Source organism: Acinonyx jubatus, chromosome D4, assembly GCF_027475565.1.
Source record: "Acinonyx jubatus isolate Ajub_Pintada_27869175 chromosome D4, VMU_Ajub_asm_v1.0, whole genome shotgun sequence".
Classification (NCBI taxonomy): Eukaryota; Metazoa; Chordata; class Mammalia; order Carnivora; family Felidae; genus Acinonyx; species Acinonyx jubatus.
In genome coordinates, this window is record NC_069391.1 from 54,345,555 (window position 1) to 54,352,055 (window position 6,501).

Genomic DNA, 6,501 nt, shown 5'->3' on the forward strand with positions numbered 1-6,501 from the left:
TTCAGTTGATAAGTTGTCTCTCTTATTTTCCTTCATCCCGGCTTTCTTAACCTTTCTAGAGAGGTCCTGTTTTTCTTCCCCCAACTCATTTTTATTACCATATTCAGGGCTCAGAGAATTCAGGCCTCAAACTTGACAGAAAAATCAAGTCAGTCTTGGCCAGTGTTTGTAATGACATTACTCCTTGTCTTTCCTTTGCGACACAGATCGTGATGTGTCCTGGCATCATGTATTTTGCTGTTGAGTCAAATTCATGTCATTGACTATGGCATCTTTCTTTCTTTAAAAGAATGCTTCTTCAATGTTTCTATGTATTTTAAAAGTAATACACGTTCACTGTTTGATATTTAAAAACTATATGCACACACACACACAAAAGACGAAAATTGCTTGTGGTCCCTCCGTTCAGGGACAGCCCCCCATTAAATGATTCTGGCTTTCAGTCTTCAGGGCAGAAAAGGTTGGCTTCTCATTCCACCTGGAAGTGTCGCCATCTTGCTGCCAGGGTCCTTTCTCTCTCCCTTGGGAGACTCGCTATGATCTGACTTAGACAAACATGGCCCTTGGTAGTGGAAAAATGGACTGACAAGGAATTAGGTATTCTCAGGAAAAGAAAAAAAAAAACGATATGAGGATATTAAATTAAATTCTGCAAATCCCAGAAAACTAGTATTACCTGTACTGAGGGAGCTTATAAGTATTAAATGTGAGTATGTGTGTGTATATATGCATATATATTGTATATACTTCTTAGAAATGCATCTGGAACATAGTAAGAGCTGAATAAATATTAAATACTGTCACTTCAGTTGCAGTAACTATTCTTTTTCTTATTGCTACCATCATAATCTTTGTCATCATCATTATTAAATGCTTCTGCATTTAATTTAAATGGTCTGCACCCCGGGACACTATAGCAGATCCTTGCCCTCCAGGACACCTTGGTTTGGGAAGACTGGCAGAAACAATTTTAGAATAATTGTGATCTCCAGCAGATGTACAACAGAACAAAACAAAATGCCCAAACAAACAAACAAACCCTTTTAGCTCTGTTAGTTTCTTAGCTTCCTGAAAATACCTAGCTGCAGGCCTAGCTAAGCAGAACACCTACCCTTTGGTCATTCTCTGTCCTTCTACAATAAATTGTCCGTTTCAGATTTCACCATCCCACCCATTAATTCACCACCATTGACCATTTCCGCAAGGAAAGAAGCTATTCAGGATCCTATGTTTTTAGTGCTGTCATCAGCTTCTTCGCTCACTCATTCAAAAGGGAGGCTCATCCCTTGTTTACCCACTTTTGATGGCTCTCGGGAAATGGTCCCATGACTCTCATGACATTTGCAATGTAGCATTTTTTTTTTTTTTTTTTAATGAACAAATGGTCAATCTTGTCAACGCAGTGAAATAAACTCATCAAGTTGGTTGTCGACTCTAGGACATAATTTTCATTGTCATTTTTGATTTGGCGTCCCTCAAATTTCCCTCATGTGACTTGATGGATCTCTTTTTGAGACTTTTCTTCGTTTTAAACCATTTCTATAGACGTTTGGCAATTTACCCAGATTGATGGGAATGCGGTATGATCTACTCTGCATCCCTTCTCTACACAATTATGCTAGTTACCACATCGCGCAAATTGGGAAACTCCAAAAAATAGAGGGAGGGTCTCCCTCATCTGGGAAGTGGTTGAAACACTGAAATAAAGCCTGTATTTGTTTGATGGGAAACCCGTCTTGCTCCCGCTCACTCTCCCTCCCTCTCTCTTTTCCTTGGGGTGTATTTGTGTTTGCGAGTTTGTGAAGAATGCCTGGTCTGAAACAGAGGGGTGAAGATCGGTGGATGGGTGAACAGTGAATAGATGAGAATTTAAATTCTCTCTCTACACACACACACACACACACACACACCTACACACACACGTATTATCCTATTGGATCTCTACATTGGAAAGCAGATACAGTTTGGACCCCAACTTTGCCAATGACAAAACTTGGAAGAGGGTAACTAACTTGCCAAGGTCACAAGGTCACACAGCCACTGAGTGGAAAACTGAAGTCAAAACCACATTCACCTCGCTCCTTAGTACTACGACTCCTTTACCTGGAGGCAAAGCCCCAGTCTTTAAAAAAAAAAAAAACAAAAAACAATGTTTGTTTATTTCTGACAGAGAGAGAGAGAGCATGAGCAGGGAAGGGGCAGAGAGAGAGGGAGACACAGAATCCGAACCACGCTCCGGGCTCTGAGTTGTCAGCACAGAGCCCGATGTGGGGCTCGAACTCACAGACCGCGAGATCATGCCCTGAGCCGAAGTCGGATGCTCCATCGACTGAGCCACCCAGGCGCCCCAACAAAGCCCCAGTCTTACAGACCGCATCCTCTGGTGTGGAGCCTCGGGCAGAGGAGGTGTGCAGAGAATGCGCATGCAATGGTTTTGGGGAAACAATAGGGGAAAGCATGTTTTAAAAGATATCCGTTGATGAGGAGTCCTGGGAACGGAGGAATGCGATACCACGAGTGGAAAGTCCAAAGCAATTATATCTGTGAGTGTTAAAAACGTGTTGTGTGCTTGCTTTCTCTGCCGCAGGAGAAGGCTGTTTACATTATGGGGGATTGTTCCAGTCTGTACCAGAGAGCTTGTTAAGGGAGGACAGGCAGGTTGGTTGCACGAATGCGCACTCCCAATGAGACGAATGGAGAAATTATGAAGCAATCAAATGGCCAGGCTTTTAGCAGACCACGGTACATTGCCCTCTTTTGCTACCCCTAGGCCTGTTAGCATAAAAGAAGCTATAAAGATAAAGTGCACAACATTATTCAAGTGTCTGCGTTCTACCAACACAGGCGGCCGGCAGTTCATGGCCACGGTCCTCGGGGTTGCGCAAAGCCACTCTGCCTCCCCCACAGGCGGAGCGGGCCCCATGCCTTCTCTCCTTGCCAGGACTGTGTCTGGGGCACGAGTGAGAGTTAGAGCGAGGAGAAATACCTGGATCCTTTTGGACTTCCCTCCCTCCCCTTCTTCAGAGCCCTCAGGGGAAAAGAGAGGCTGCCTGAAAAACCTCACAAGCCATGGAGGAGTGAGCAGCAGGGTGGCTGTGTCTAAGTCTCTTGCATGTGCAGGGGGATGGGGATTCGCGGGGGGGGGGGGGGTGGTGGGGGTGGGGACACAATGACAGTGGCTGCTCTCTATCTGCAAGGGAAAGGGAGGGGAGCTCTTGTTCCCATTAGGCAGGGGGCTCTGCATTAGGGGGAAGCGGTGAGGGGGTGGTCGGTCCAAACCTTTCCTCTTGGAGGTGAGGTGCAGAAATGGGAGGTGGCTTATCTGAGGCTGCCCAGCTTTGTACATTCAGTTCTGTGTGCGCTGTACCTTCTAGAAGGAATTGGGGTGTAGTGGTGGGTGGGTGGGGGGGTGATACACACTTACGTCTCTCTGTATCTTCTTTAACAGGGTAACCCAAAAGCTCAGTATGTAAAGGGGAGTCTCCGGCTGAGAATGGACTAGGTGTGGGGTGGGAGGTCCTGGAATCCCGCCTTTCCAGCTTCTCTTTGCCCCTGTGGTCTTGCAAGACGGGCTTGAGAAACCCCGGGGCTCTGGGGAAAACTTCAGCAGCAGAACACTTCATTTTTTTTTTTCTTTCTCTGCCAATCCACTAAAAGTTATTATTCTTTTCCCCCTGCATCTTCTCGTCTTACCCACTTCAAACACATTTCTTCTTATTAATGCTGTTTTGGCAGAAGCTGATGCCACAGTTAATGGCCGAGCTGCCTTGGCTGACCTCGATCTCGTTATCCTGACCCGACGGGTACAGAAACAGGGACTTGGAGAGGGTAAAGGGACAGGAAGTGACAGACCCGGGATCTGACACCAGATCTCTCTGTATGATCCAGAACTCACGCTCTTCTTTGGACCCTGATACTCGACTTCCAGAGTGGAGGAGTGGTCTGTACTTTTGAAAGTTGCTCTGCGACTTTCGATGTTTCTTCCCAGGAGGCGAAATGATGCGATCAGCCGGGATGAAGTGTAAGACCCTTCAAGCTCTTATGTTCTGCTATTTGGCACAGTTTATGGTTTAAGCTAACGGTTCTCTTAAGAAGAAGGGAGATCGTTCTCCCCAAAATATACATGTATGGTTTAGACATTGAAATTCTGGGGTCCGTGGCCATGACTGGGGCTTTTTTCTTGTCCATGATAATGGTTTTTACAGACCACTTATCATGTGAAACCGCGCGGAGGATCTTCTGTTCTTTCATATTCTGTTCCCACCTTACTCTCTCCCGCCATGCCCAAGGGCTTTGTAAATTTGGTCTGTGGCTGTTTGGGATCTGTTTCATTTTTAGATGGTTTTTTTTTTTTAATTATTTTTTTAAGTTGATTTATTTATTTTTGAGAGAGACAGAGACAGTGGAGGGGGGGGGGGGGAAGGGGCAGAGAGAGAGGAAGAGAGGGAATCCCAAGCGGGCTCTGGGCTGCCGGGCGCAGAGCCCAAATTGGGGCTGGAAACCACAGACCTGTGAGGTCACGACCTGAGCTGAAACCAAGGGTCCGACCCTTAGAACCGACTGAACCACCCAGCCAGCCCCATACTTCAGAGGGCTTATTGGAGACAACGGGCAACCCGTCTACGTGGCACTAGGGCTTGTTCACGAAGCGTACCACATCACACGGTTGGCAGGGGGGCCAGCCCGACGGCCGCTTCCTGATGGAAGGAATGGGTGTTTTCTGATAACCGCCCTGCCCCAGGATAAAGGGGGTGATTCGGCGCATCAGACCCGTGTTTGGTCCACGACCCTGCAAACTTGAGGATAGTAAGTAACATCTGTGGTTTTTGTAAAGTCCCCTCCCCCCTTCCACTGTCTCCAGTTTGTAAATCTGCATGTAGAATAGGCTTTGGAACTTGAGAGGCCCGGGGGACATGTGGGAGACGACGCAGTGTAGGGCCCAGGAACTTCGCCGCCTCACTGCGGATGGAGCAAAGGCATGCTGATCACTGTTGAAGCCTGCTTTTTGCTCCCCAGAAATGGATGCATTTATGAAGCTGTGATTTCTCCTGCGGGAAAACAACCACCACCAACCCCCCAAAACCCCCCGAACCCAACTGCTATTTTTAGAGAACTTTTTTTTTTATTTTTTAAATGAAAGGCCCATGGACGTAAACCTACCCAGCCAGGAAGACTATTGGTGAGCTTTCCAAATCTGTCCACTAAAGTAGGAATTTGAAAGCCCCACCACAAATTGCTTTTCACTTCAACCAGGATGCTTATTACGATCCCCTGGCTCCGCTGTGCTCTCCTATTACTTACACATGAATTTAGTTACCCTGTATTTTAATTACATGTGTCCAGCAAGTTTTATGTTCTCTTCCCTGACTACTCATAAACTTCACAGAGATCACCCCAAACCATACCGTTCTTAAAATAGCCTTTGCCTCCTATCCCTTTGCAAGGGTACCAAATGACACTCTCTCAAGCCAGCCCTGGCTCGTGGAAGTTCGTTAGGATCCGGGCAGGCAGAGCCCGTCCGTCCCTGGTCATGGAGCTCTATGCCTAAAACGCACGGTCAGAGACACATGATAAGCAACAGGCCGAAGGTGGATTCCAGTGGCATCCTTCGAACCCATATGTCACCAGGGTTTGAGTCAAAATCATGGGCCATCAGGGTGGTGCTTAGTGGCTACTTAATTGCTGTGATGAAGAAAAAGCCAAGATTTCACGTGCTTCTAGCCCCCAGGTCTCTTTGTTCCTCTGTTCCACGTGATCATGTTGTGGTTTGAAAGCCACAGGATGTATCTTTTGTAATTACAGGGGAATCGTGATTTCGGGGGACTCAACGGCCAGTCACATTAGGAAATGCCCCTTCACACTGAGAAACTGTCTATGAAGAGAAGGCTCTATGTTTGGCAGTGAGCTTGTTCTCTTACCATTACCCTGTCCCCCCTTTTTACTCAAGATTATTTGGCTGCAAGGGGAAGCAATATAATAAAAATATCAGTCAGTCTCTGGCCGCATAGTAACTGCTTTAGTCTGCACCCCAACGCTCCTAAAAATAAGGAAGAAGACTATCATCTCTCGAGCCGATGGTTGATAAATCAGACACTCACAATAATATTCCGGGTGACGTGGCCATAAAATACACGTCCTGAATGCTTTCTTTCCTAAAATGTCACTAATTGTAACATAACTCACCAACACAATGTTGTTGTTGTAGTTGTTTTTAATTCACATAAACAGACCAGCTCAAAAGGCTGTTTTAATAAAGGGGTAATATCACGTTCCTGTATTTTTTTTAGAAATCAAATATTATTGACCCAGCTGAGTGTCATTGGTGGGTGAGGGGCTGGAGTTCTGGAGTCCAGGGTTCCAAAGTATTTCTCTAATTCACTGTGGCTCCCTGGGAGATAATGATGTATATCTCAGACAACCCAGAGTCATAATGAAATAATTTTAAACCGGTGGTGAACCTTGGAACTTATCCTTATGTCACTACATGACTGGGGAGAAAGA

General features: G+C 46.1%; 1 long non-coding RNA gene across 1 annotated transcript; it reads left to right on the forward strand.

Annotated features, from left to right (window-relative positions):
• Positions 1–2,274: 2,274 nt before the first annotated feature.
• LOC113595884 (uncharacterized) lies at positions 2,275–6,000 on the forward strand. The gene is made up of 3 exons (XR_003416523.2): positions 2,275–3,077; positions 3,889–4,021; positions 5,803–6,000. It is a non-coding gene; the product is annotated as an uncharacterized LOC113595884 (long non-coding RNA).
• Positions 6,001–6,501: the final 501 nt, after the last annotated feature.